This window comes from Elgaria multicarinata, chromosome 2 (genome assembly GCF_023053635.1).
Source record: "Elgaria multicarinata webbii isolate HBS135686 ecotype San Diego chromosome 2, rElgMul1.1.pri, whole genome shotgun sequence".
Classification (NCBI taxonomy): domain Eukaryota; kingdom Metazoa; phylum Chordata; class Lepidosauria; order Squamata; family Anguidae; genus Elgaria; species Elgaria multicarinata.
The window spans coordinates 39,212,459-39,226,182 of NC_086172.1; the positions used below are offsets into that span (position 1 = coordinate 39,212,459).

The following is a 13,724-nucleotide window of genomic DNA, read 5'->3' on the forward strand; positions in this document are numbered from 1 at the left end:
TGCTACTGTAGATTTTAGTGGTGGGCAAATTAAACAGTTTCTTGCACCTTTAACTCAGTGTCAGTATTTCAGAAAATATGTAATTATTTTCAGAGCCCATTGAAATGGGACTGTGAGCATAACCCCTTCTGAAGAGTTTCAGACACATTTCCCTACAGATGACAGATAGTTTGAATTCAAGTTACACTGCAGTTTGCTGTACGACCTTGGAAATCTGTTTCACTATGAGAAGTACAAATGAGGTATTCTTGCTTTATTTACTAGTTCCTATTGGTAAAACAGAATTGTTATAAGTCAACAGGAAACCCCACAGTGTTAAGTGGCATCATGCCAATTTGACTGTCATATGAAATTAAGTGAAAGGACGCATTTAAAATTACCACACTGACAGCAATAAGCCTGCCAAAGCATTGTTTTTTTAATCATCTAAAATAATAATAAACGTCTCACACCATCTCTAGCAAATAAAAAATTAGTGCCTCATTTCTGAAATCTAATAGAAGAAAGAAAGATAGTTAAGAGTGCCAACTTTTCATCAAAACTTACTGCATATCATCTTCTCCAACACACAACAACAACTCATGAAACAAATACGTATTTTTTAAATTATACTTCTGGGGAAGGAAGAATGTCCCAATTTCTCATATGAGGGAAAAATAAATAAGTTGAGCTTCCAAGCCGGTTTCAGTGCATTTCACTTCATTGCCATTGAGTTAGTTATATAACATCATGCCATAATACTACTTCTGAGTGTTTAAGCTTCATCTGGACGTTTATCAAAGCCCACTATCAGCATCAGATTACAAGTTTTAAGCATGCACATGCACCATCTTTTATCCTTTTATGAGGAAGGTATCACTTCCCAGGCCGAGCTTTCTGATGACATAGTTAATGCAGAGAGCCTGTTCCCGCTATGCAGGAAACACACATCTTGACTGCAAAGCAAAAAGAGAGGGGGGCGGAGGCGGAAGAGAATTAAGAAGTCCCTTTTTGCATTTGCATCATCATCCATCTGTGTGCAAGTTAAGAAACACAGGCATAACCTGGTTTTGTTTTTTTTACTTTAAGGAAGAGCTCCCCTCTAGAATAAATACAATGAGAACCTTAAGAGTGCCGCCTCCTCCTAGTTTGAAGATGTAGACTTGTCCCAATTGGCATGTATGCTTGTGCAATATGAGAAGGGGAAATTGCAAGCATGCCTCTTCCTGTGCGTTGGCATATAATGTAATATATAATATAATATAATATAATATAATATAATATAATATATACACACACACATTCCCCAAGTCACTGGAGCGTGCCCACCGATGCAGACTTGCCCCTCACGCTCCGTCTGTCTGTCAGACCAAACCGGAGCTGGTGGATGCAGGCACGGGCCTGCGCGAGCATAACTCTCCCTGGCCTTATCCCACTTGGTGCCGGGCAGATGCATCTCCCTGCCCGGCCCGGGTGCAGTTTGGTCCCAGTCCCAGCGCACGCAGCCATTGTGGCTTGTGCAAACGCATGCCTGGGAGCACGCGATGCCAAGCTCTCAGGCGCTCCTTACCGCTCTGCGGCGACATGACGCTTCTGTTGCATGCATCACTTATTCCCTCTCCAGCTGCAGCCGCTCTGACAGAGGCTAGACCTGCGGGTGGGAGTGGAGCAGCGGCGGCGGCGGCGGCGGCATCGCCCTCCGAGTCGCACAGCGGGCCCCGTCCTCTTCCCCCACCTGCCCCTGAGTCTGTGCAATCACCTCAGACCTCTCCGCTGGCCCGGGCGCTTCCCGCGCAAAGCCCAGGGAAGACAGAGGAGGAGGGAACCTACCTGGGCTGGGCGAGCTCGGGGCGCTGCAGCAGCAGGATGCGGGCGCTGGAGATGGACGGAGGCGCATGGAGAGCGCCTCCACCTCTGGAAGGGAGAGGGGGGGGGGGACTGGTGGTGGTGGTGGTGGCGTCGTCGGCTCTCCGTCCTCCTCCTCTTCCAGCGCAGGCGAGAACTGGCCGAAGGGCACTCGAGGAGGATGCTCCCGCTGCTGCTGCTGCTGCTGCTGCTGCTGGCGGCGTGAGGGGTCCTTCCTCTCCCTCCTCCGTCCGCGGCTGTGCGCTCTCACCCTCCCTCGCCGGCTCCCGGGCGCTCCTCCCTCCCTGCACGGAAAGAAGGCAGACTGGGCTTTGCCAAGACCCGGAAGCGCCGAGTGAGCCGGATCGGGATTCAGTGCCAAGTCATCCTCCCCCTGAGCCCAAGCGAAAGACGAGGCAGGGGCCGGAGCCGGCAACCCAGGTGCTCACCGCCCGCTCCAGGCCCTTCCTCTGCCTTATCCAGTCAAAGAGATGCCGCACGCGCCAAGAAATGCCAGCAGACGGCTCTCTGCGTTTATTGCGTCCTACTGAAAGGCCAGCGGAGTAGAGATTCCCCTTCATTTACTGCCTTCGAGCTGGAGGGATGCCCGCTTTTTGTCCCGTCCCACCCCAGCTCAGCCATGGAGGGGATTAGAAGAATTCCTTCCCCAACAGTATATTCATATATTTGTATGTAAAAATCTAAGATCGTCATCAACATAGAGTAGGATTTCATAAAACCAGAAAATTCAGAAATCTTCATTTCTGAAGATGAGGCTGGGAGAATGTGGCAAGACGGCATTGCAAAGTTTAGGTGCCACAATATAGAAGACCCTGTCACAGGTTAGCTTCGTGTTTGACTACTGAAGATGGTGGCGTTAGACCAGTCCCCTTTGACTAACTTAGTGCCCAAACATGCGCTACTTGTGTTTTCCCATTCCACAAATACGCTTCTGAGCATATGCAGTATGTATTTCCTTTGCCATTTAACAACCAGAGAACCCCACAGGATTAGGAAGGACTTGCATATTAAAGAGTGTCACTAGTAACCAAATTTAAACTCCAACACCTCACACTTTAGAAATCAAATACTATATAAGTCAAAAGTCCATACAATATGTTAAGTCCAACAAGGAGTAAAAATAACTTGGTGCTTCTAATTCTTCATCGGCTCTATGTTTTCCAGCAAGCAACTATTGCTGAGGGGCGGGGAGACAAAACAGCTGAGCAGGATGCCAAAGTGTGCACAAGGGGTGTGTCAGGGGTGTCCAGGCACACCCTAATGTCTCAAAAAATAAGTGGCGAATTGAGGGGGACATTCTATAGGGATCCAGAGGGGGATCTAGATGCGGTGGGAACAATCCTCCGGCTGCCCTCCAGCTGCTCCAATGCCACCGCCCCTTACAGCATGTCATTGCTCCAGGCAGCAGGACCAAAAAGGAATCACTCTGCCACAAGCCACACTTCAAAGAAGAAAGGAGCCCCCCCCCAACGCCCCGAAGGCTACTATCACCTTGTAAGGCCCTCCTCCGGCCAGTGTCTCCACAAAGTCCCACCAATGCAGGGGCTTGAGGAGCAACTCATTCCCTCCCCCCCCCGCCATCTGCAATCCCCCCCAACAGTCAGGCAAGCTGAACACTGAGTAGAGCATCAGAATTTACACTCTTTAATAAATAAATGAATAAAAAAAATTATGATTGAGTATTCAATAAATGTTGGCCTTTAAAAAAAATGTTTTTTAATTACCTGGGTGCACACCCTAATGAAATGGGCTGCGCACACCTATGGCAGCAGGAAGGAAAGGGGTACAGGGAAGATGAGCCTTAAGCATCCCCTTCCATGTGAGTTCCTGCCTCCTTAGTGCGCTGCTTACTGGAATATAGCCAAGCTGCAGGGGAAAGAGGTTATTCCTCATGATCACTCCTTCCATGCTGCTCCGTTGAAACAATGCAGGGTGTGGGTGGGGAAATCATATTTAGACTCAAAGGGCCATATTTAGCTTAAAAGCAAGCTAAATCTGGCACTTTTGAGCCTGTAGTGGCTTGCCGCCAGATTTCAGCCACAAAGTGCTGATTATTTCTGCTGCCATCACCAAATTTTGATGATATGGGTGGGTGGGTGTGCAGTGGGAGCTGCACTTGAGGCCAGGGGAAGGGTGTTTCTGTGGTTCCCCGGCTGTGTGTTGCTCAGCCCTGCCCTAGAGTTATAGAACAGGAGTAAATCAACTAGTCCAAAGTTGCTACATTACAGGAGCACCTTGCACCTACAATGCTGCCAGTAACAGACCATCCCTATCACGAAGATATATAGGCCAGATCTACACCAAACAGGTTATGAAAGCAGTATGAAAGCGGCATATAAGAGGCACGAGCCACACCAAGTAGGATATAGCACTATAAAAGCGGTATGGAAGCGGTATATGGTATGTGTCAATGGGCCCCAACAGTTGTCAGTGCACTTCAATACCGCTATAAAGCAGTAGTGTGGCTCCTTCCTCTTATATACGCCTTTCATACCACTTTCATAGTGCAATATTTTGCTTGCTGTATAACTGGCTAGAGAGCAGGAAGGACCAAGATGTGCATCATGCAGAAGGCTGTACAACACCGTATTTTTGATAGAACGCCAGGTGACTCAAACAAGTCATCCATGCCACACGTTATAGGGGGAAAGAAAAATAGAGTCATCTAACCATTTTGTCTGCCATCTGTATCTATGTAATATTTTCTCATTCTGTATTCCAGCTGGTGTATCACACATGGACTTAATAATGAAGAATGCCCTCCAACTCTGCTGGATAGTAAGCTCTGTTGCCAGTAAGCCCTGAATGGTGGAGTTTTGAACATTGCCACACTTGAGAATGAGATTTTATAGTACAATGTTGCGAACGAACAGATTCTAGCATGTCTTGGGACATATCCGAGGAGGAACAACTAGTACTGTCATGCTCTAAACTAGCCATCCCCAACTTGATGCTGTCCTAACGTGTTGGAGTACAACTCCCATCATCTCCAGCCAGCATGATCAATGGACATTTTGGCTGTGGATAATGGGAATTGTTCTCCAACACTTCAGGAGGACACCAAGTTGGGCACGGCTGCTCTAAACCCGAAGGCAGGCATGAGAAACATCTGGCCCTCCAGATGTTGCTTGATTGCAACTCCCATTATCCCTCATCTTTGGCTATGCTGGGTAGGGCTGATGGGAGTTGCACTCCAACAGGGGTTTGTCTGCCTGGTAACCTCTTGTACTATTGGTTTAGCATAGTCATGCAAAACTGGAAGTAAATGACCTTTAAAAAGGGGGGGGGAGAGAGAAGGAGAAAGAGATCACTTTAGTCTCTCAGGTCATGCTTTGCAAACTGGTTGATCTGTCCTGGTTCTGTAGTTCACTCCAGTCTACACTTCTGATGGAAATGGGAAGGAATGCCACACATCTGACCCCATTCAAAATCACTATGCAGATATCCCATAAATAGTAGCAGGAACAGAAAAAGTCCTACCTCCACTAGTTTCCTGACAGTATCCTATGCAGAAATCCTTTATCTTTCTATGACTTCTTCCCCTGCCCCTCTCCACTAAAGATGTGGATAGAATCACCTTCCAGCCAGCCAATATGAAGTTAAACCAATCCTGTTGATCCATACACAACTCTTAGTCTGTTTCTCTTTGCATGCCTTATACTTTAAACTCTGCATTTATTAATTCCCTTGACCCATGTATATTGGAGTTATGTAAGCAATAACATTTAGGCTTCAAGAATTATTGGCTAATTTTAGAATGCAGCAATTAGATAATGCCTTGACTCTAAGCTACCTCTGAAAGCGTGGGCTATTTAATGGCAAAGTAAAAAAGATCTTATACTACATGATTTGTATGCCACTGATCCAACAAGCCAGTAAAAAACATTATATTTGTAGGGTTAAAGGAACAAGATAGGTTAATTCTAGCAACAGCTTCAATAGCCGTCATTAATATAACAGAGAATGGCAGGTGAAAACAATATACAAGAAGTGTAAAATACATAGTAACACAATTTTAAAATATAGGTGTGACAAAGGTCAATGCACTGTTTCCCCATCATTTGCTGCAAATATAGGACACCAACCCCATTAGAAGTTATTCTAAATAATTCAGGTTGCAACCCTATACCCACTTACCTTAGCGTAAGCCCCACTGAACTTAATGGGAACTACTTCCAAGTAAATACGTATAGGATTGCACTGTTAGTAGCCACAGAACTAAAGAAGGTCATACATAAATACATAGGTAGGTCCTATACAACTGTTATTATTCAAGATACATTTATCATCAATAATATGCAAGGAAATCTTCATTAGACAGATGAGAGAGCTATAGAGGGCAAAGGACTGAGGACTCACAAATGCATACCTGCAACAGGATAGATTAGATATATTGAAAAGGGAATTCCAGCAAGTGTGATTTGTAGGCATGCAGCACCTGCTGAAATCACAACAGTTAAAGCTGCAGGAGCCCTGCCCTCTTTTTTATCTGGTCACTCTAGTAAACCTTAAACAAATACCAAGCAATAAATAAAGATTAAGAGATTCTTAACAAAGAGACACTCTCCTGGGAGTATGACCTCCTCTCTGCAGAAAGAAAGCATTCCAGGTTAAGTCACGCCCCACTGCTGGCTGTCTTGAGATGTTTTCTGTGTAACTGTGTTGAACTCCATCCTCTGGAGATTATCCTGGAGTAGTTTGCAACAACCTTGGATAAAAAGAAGGCAGGCCTAGACTCCCTGGTTTTGCCAGGGGTGTGTGGACCCTGATTGGTTTATTTATGCAGTCATGGGAGGAGTCAGGGGATGAGAGTGTACAGGAATTGTTATTCCACAATCACTGATCATTGGCAGCCCCTCAGTCACATCATCCCAATGGCTGAAGGCCTTTCATTACAATTCAGACTCAAACATCTGCAAAGAGCCTGCATTGCTCAAATTACCTCAAAACATTCAATTCTTTTTCTGAGGAAAGAGAGGGAACATTTTTGACATGACAGTTTAAATAGAATGGGAAACAGTCTGATCTCACATGAATCCTAGTCAGAAGAAAGAGGGTTGACTAACTGCCAATCTCCTGGTCCTTAAGGACTCTACAAGACATTAAGAATTCGAATGCTGGTGTTTAGAGCTAGTGATAAAACACACAGTTTTCTTCTTATCCAGACAGAACTTGAACCCTATTCAATAGCACGATAGCAACCTTGGGTCTGTTCTTCATGATAATCATCTGGTGACTGATCATGAATGAGTCAAGAGCCTCTAAAAAGAAAGACATGTTGCAAGTGATTGGTGATTCCCAGAGGGGGAAAAAGCTAATGGTATTTGCAGCACAAGATATAAGTGGACACAGTAAATTGGAGGGATCGGATTCCGCCCCACCTTTAAAAAATATGTATGGCTTCTTAGAATGTGAAATTACAGCTAAAATATAAAACATTCTAAAGCCCTTGGAGGATGGTCCAAATTGCTTCATAAGGCACGACCAATCTTCTTTAACCTTAGCATCTGACAAGAAATAATCAGTCCCTGAAAAAAAGATCTCTTCAAAGCATGAAGCTCAGCTGCAGATGTTAACTCTTAAAATGAGTATAGCTTTCAAGAGTCCTGAAGTCTTAATATAGTATAGATCTTGTACATTATATCCTATACTGTCCATTACATAATTCGCCCAGGGCTAAATTTATTCTCCCTTTCCAGACCACCTTAGAAGGCCAATCAGACAACTTTGAAATTAGATGGCTGTTGGCTGATGTGGACAAATTCATCAGCTATAGGATAACTTTATTTGTGCTAGCTGCAAGAAAAATAAGAACAGCCTTTCTAAACCATACCACTGCCAAATCCTAAGGGGGTTAAACAGAAGGAATGTTTTAAATCCTGATCATCGTATTGTATTCTTGCTTTATTGTATCAAATGTTTTTCTGCTTTATACTTATGCGCTTTATGTTTGTATTGTGATGGCCATTGGCTATAAACAATAAAAACTTGATTATATAGATTTTTGGAAATTTTGGAGAAACTTTGAGAAGAATTGGAAACTTACTGTGTCACATTGATAGAGGAATTCTTTGGGGCTGTTCATACAGCACGTTAACCCACACTCAGTGGTTGAGTGCTCCATCACTCCTTCTAACAGCAAACTCAGTTAGTGCATACGGACAGGATTATAGCCAAAATGGGGTCATTGCAAAACAAGAAGGAAATAATGTTTGCAAAAAATAAAAACTAGGGGTAAAAAAATCCCTGAGGCAACCTTCCCTATAAAATACAATGAGGACTGAGCATGCTCAGTGACTACATAATAAAGTCTTTGGGGTTGGAGGGGGGGCACTCCACACTGCTAAATTTTGTATCTTCTAATTAGGAGAGAATTGCCTATCCTGAGATGTATTTTTCTTATAGCAATTGGGAACTATTTGATACCATTCATCACACACTTCATTGTCAGTTCATGTTTGAGTATTTGTGACTTCCATGCCACTGTAAAAAAACTTGCGCACACACACACACATGTATGTGTATACCTACATGCACACACACTCAATTGTTCGTATTCCCTCCCCTCCAACAGCAGCACAACACTTGTTTTTCAGAGCTCCTCTAAATAAGCAATTTATTGCACACTCATGATTGGCCACTCATGAAAGTTTGTGGGTCTTTTACACGATATTGTGAATGACCAGGATATCTCCCATGGCAACAGTTGGAAATTCCTCCATTAAAAGAACCACTTTTAAAGTGGTAATATCTGGGGGAAAGCGGGATCTTCTGCCACTAGATGGCACTGTCTCAATGCAAGTGAACGGACCATGCTTAGAGGGGAAGTATTCAATTCAAACCACGTGGTCTGCTTAATGCAGCCCCGAACAATCATACCCAAAAGCAGGAAGCACAAATGACCAGGATAAATGAACTGCTTTCCCAGTAATGTAAAGACGCCCTTGTTTTATCTGTAAATTGGTCCAACGTACACCTCCTATACAGTATAAATGGTAGCTGGGAATTAGATTGCTAGCTGTTTTGTCATTCTTAACATGACTAAAATGAATAAGGTTTCTGTGTGCACTACAGCCCCTTGTGGGTTTGGATATTTCCTGATACATGTAATTATGTCAAGGGAAAATAACCCCACTATCCTATTTTTAAAATTTACGTATGATATATATGGCATGCTTTTTTTACTTTGATCTCCCACCCCTTTCTCTTCTATATTTTAGTTGGGCAGTCATCACCACCCATCTTTGAGCTACTTGGCCACTTTATCTGTTGTTCATTCTTCATCACTGCAGCCTTAACTTATTAGTCAGAAATTGCATAACCTTCCTCCACTAATTGGAGAGTGCTGAGAAGCAATTTAAAATTAGCATTTCTCTATTTATGGAAAGTTAGAGTGACCCATTTCTGGATAAAATTTGGAAAATGAAGGGAAGACAGACAAGTAAGCAAATTAATCATACACACTGTAATATTTATTTTTATTTCATTAATTTTATTCAATTCAATTTATACCCAGCCTATATACAGAACACCCTAGGCGGCATCAAACATTTGCTCCTTTTATTATTATTGCTATGTTGGCAACAAACATGTTCCTCTTCACTGAAGATGACTTTAATAAAAAACGAACAAAACATTGCATTCATTACATACAAGAAGTGTGGATGCTCAAAATACAATTTTAAGTGTTTATATTGAATACGTATGATACATTAATAGCCTGGGCACCAGCGACCTCTGCTGGATGGAGTTTTCATGGTTGTACTCCTCTCCTACAAAATTGTTTTATTTTTCGATTTTACAAAAAGTATAGTTCCTCCTGTCTTTCCTGAGAAGCAAAGCATCTTTTAAAAGCTGCAACATATAAAACGCACCATCCATTTCAAAATACCAGCTGCTACATGCATTCATCTTTTAATGACGAAAGAATCAAGTGGGGAATTGCATGTGCAAATGAACCATCCTAGATCAACATTTAAGGAAATTGTCTATGTCCCCTCAAATACAGTGCTTTTTAATGGAGCTGGTCCACTTATTCATGTGGGAATCAACACGTGAGAAATCAGGGCTAATATCCAGAGGGCAACTTACACAACAGATCTTTTCCTTCTCCTCTTCCTCCTTCCTGCAGCCCCTGAACCAGCCTCCAGTAGCTTCTATCCAGCATGCTGCAGAAGCTACTGAATATTGTGGCCTGTGTCATACAGGGCTGCAGTTGTGAGGAGGAATCCAGCTGAATTCAAACAGAGGGATTTTGCACCAGCAAAGTGACAAGCATCTAAACTTTACAGAACTGGAGGGGACATGATCGGAGCTAGCAGGACTGAGATGACCAGCATTAAAGAAGTCTGGACTACTGCCAAAGTAGGAAAGGAAAACTACGATGTCACAATTATTGATACTAGATACTGAATGGCAATGCAATGCCTAAATGAGTGACCTTCGTTATTTTTTCAAGTGGGAGCCACTTTGGCAAAAACATTTCAGTATGAGAGTCACATTAACCTACTACTAAAATTAATATTTATTTGAAACATTGATATAGTGCCTTTCTAATGGTGGTGGGGGAAACAATCAAGGTGGTTTGCAAACAGAAACAAAAATCACAGATCTAGTAAAACCTTAAAAATACATCTTTAAAAATATAACAATTTTAAAAAGCCAAATTAAGAACATGTGTCTTACCCCTTTCCTAACTGCAGAGTGTGGCGTAGTTGTAGCTCTGGCAAGAGTGCATTCCAGAGCTTGGGAGCAACACAGGAGAAAGGCCTCCGCAATGTGCCGAAAACCTGGCCTCTGCAAGTGAGGTTGTTTTCAAAAGGGCCTCTCCCATCATACTGAGATAAGCGGTTCCTCAAGTAGCTCGGCCCCTTGAATTGAGTCTGCAAAATGACAGGTAACCAGTGCAAATCTTCCAGTGATCAAGATACTGTGCACAGGTTAGCAGCCACGTTTTGTACCAATTGGAGCTTCCGGATGCACTTCAGGGATACCCCAATGAAGAGTACATTGCAATAGTCTAACCGTGATGGAAGCCAGGTTTGGATACCTGTTGACATATCAGACTGACTCAGGAACAGCTGCAGTTGGCACACTAGATGCAGGTGTGCAAATGTGGTTCTTGCCACTTCTGCCACTGGAGGTTCCAGGATCCCTCCCAAGTTACTGACCTGATTCTTCCGAGGAAGCACGACTCCATCCATAACAGGTTGATCCTCAGTCCTTGAGTTAGGCTTTCTACTGACCAACAGCACCTCTGTCTTTTCTGGATTTAATCTCAGCTTGTTTACCTTCATCCAGCCATGGCAACATTCAAGGCTGTTGACTGCTTTCTTGGAGTCAGGCAATAAAGGGCAATAATGCTGAGTATCATCAGCATATTTCTAAAACTTTGGATGACCTTCCCAGCAGTGTTCGACAACATAGGGGGCAGGATGCCATAGACCCACGGCCACAGTGCCAAACAGTAATCCCCCAAACACCAACTTCTGTACATGACCTGGCAGGAAGGACTGGAACCACTGTAATAAAGTGTCTCCAAGGCCCAGGCCCACCAGGCAGTCTAGAAGGATACCACAGTCATTGGAGTAAAAAGCTGCTGAGGATGAGGAGAACTAATAGGGCTACTCCCCAGTCATACACCAAGGCAACCAAAGCAATTTCAGTCCCACATTCTGCCGAAAGCCTGAATGAAAAGGGTCTAGATAATCAGTATCATCCAAAAGCATCTAGAAAATAATCAAATGCAAAAAATACAGAATAATCAAATACAGAATAATCAAACACAAAATGTACTTAACTGGATGTGTTAAAGTGTTCTCGTTGCACCTTAACTTTGAGATTTAATGCAGCCTGGTGCCCTCTAATATTTTGGACTACAATGCCCATCAGCCCATCAGCACTGACAGTGGTCAGGAATGCTGGGAGTTATAGTCCAAAACATCTGAAGGGCACCAAATTGGGGAAGGGTGATTCCACCACACACAAAAACACGGACCTCCAATTGTTTCTAGTTGTCATTTTTGTCATTTGTTTGTACATTCTATAATTAAGATGTAACTCAAGTGCAGTATCATAATTAGTACATAAGAGCTGAGGTGGATCCAACAGTGCCAATCAGGAATAAAACCATCACTGGGGCTGGAGGAGCCTCCTGTAAACATACACCTCTGAGTCTTGGGAAGCAGCCAGCTCTCTCTCACACACATAAACACAGGACCATGGAACAAAAGAGAGGTCCCCCCATCACCTTCACCAGGGAAGCCTACCTCCTGAATCTTGCACGTTGAGTCCTCTTTTCCACAGCCCGCTGATGGAAGCATTCATTGAGGGCAGGGAGGAAAACCCATTGTCCTGGAATAAGTGGGGAGGACACACTCTCCACATCCTTAGATGAACATGTGCTGGCATCTGCTTAGGTGTTCTGGGGGCTGCTCCAGGATGTACCCACCATGCTTTCCAGGGAGGGGATGGTGAAGGGATAACCAAACTCCTCGGAGGAAAAGTCAGTGAATTCAGAGTTACAAGAGGAACATACTCTCTATATGCTCAGTGGCACTTGTGCCAGGCTCTGCCCTCCCCAGGCGGGTCAGGACAACTCCCCTTGGCAAGAGGGGAGGTAACATGCCTGGCAAGAAGTCACCAAATATCCCCAGCCAATAAATGCCTTCAGAATCTTTGTGTTCTACAACAAATCTTTCTTCTTGCAACTGCTTCAGTAAGTGACACTAAAAAAAAACTGAAGAGGATCTTTGGGAGCAAGGCGAGAAACACTCAGAGCCACGAGGGGAGTGATCGCACTGGAGAATGTAGGAGTTAGTCCCTCAATAGAGGCCAATCGGAATACAGTAAGTGGTCCCAGATCTTCCCTTTGGATGTTAAGCCAATAATCTAGATGTCAGTTGAGTCTTTTTAGTGAGGACCACCAAAGTTCCAAGACAAAGAAAAGCTACTTGAGGCTCAGATGGGAAGAGGTGAAGTTTAGGGTGCCTGGAACAAGTTGAGTGGGAGCCACTTTCTGCCCAACCCCTATATCTTGGAAGGTCAATTGCTACATTTATTTATTTCATTTTTATACCGCCCAATAGCCGAAGCTCTGTGGGCGGTTCATCTTGTCTCTTGCCTACGGAGGCAGGAATGGCATATGGCATGTCTTGCACAAGACCTTGCCTTGTCTCCTTTATTCCTCCGTCTTTGTTGTTAGGCTCCCAACTCTTTAAACTTGTAAGAAAAGGTGTGGTGACCAACATCAGAGCCTTGCTTCAGATTCAAAGCCGATGCTCCCATTGTTCCAGTATAAACCCTAACATCGGAGCCAACAGGTGGGTTTCTTACATGGCCAGAGGTATTGCCATGGCTCCTGAACCTGGTTTCAGGGGCTAGTTGTGGGACAGAGGGAATTAAAACAGACACGTGGTCAGATTCAAGAGGGTCTGGACCTCTGCATCAGCTGCTAACAGTGTCTGCTCCCTGTGTTACCGCTTGGCAGACTGACACGTTGCAATGCACTTCTTTGGTAAACAACTGACATTGCAGCAAGTATCTATGACTCAGAACAAACAACAACTGTGGATGTCCAATGGAGAAAACTTGTTACCACAATCAGAACACCTGTTAAACAGTGCCTGGTGCATCACAGGCTCTGTGTAAATCCAAAAAGAGCCAAAAGATAAACCTATAGACAGAAGTGAAAGTGAGAAGAGAACAAAAGAAGAAAAAGAAGGCTGTGGGGAAAATGAAAGGAGAAAGCAAAAATGTCTCGCTGAAAGAGTGGAGAGAGGGAAAAGTTCTGAAAAATGCTAAGCTATTTCCCTTGGAGCCTATGACCGGAGGGTATGTCTTCATGCCAAGATGTTTTACTGGAACCTTCTAGAGCTCTA

At 43.9% G+C, this 13,724-nt stretch overlaps 1 protein-coding gene across 1 annotated transcript in view; it reads right to left on the reverse strand.

Annotated features, from left to right (window-relative positions):
- Positions 1-1,870, reverse strand: part of OSBPL6 (oxysterol binding protein like 6) — a 104,992-nt gene extending 103,122 nt beyond the window's left edge. Inside the window, exon 1 of the mRNA XM_063116319.1 lies at positions 1,810-1,870. The gene's annotated coding sequence lies outside the window, so the exon portion shown is untranslated. The remainder of the gene's footprint in view (positions 1-1,809) is intronic.
- Positions 1,871-13,724: the final 11,854 nt, after the last annotated feature.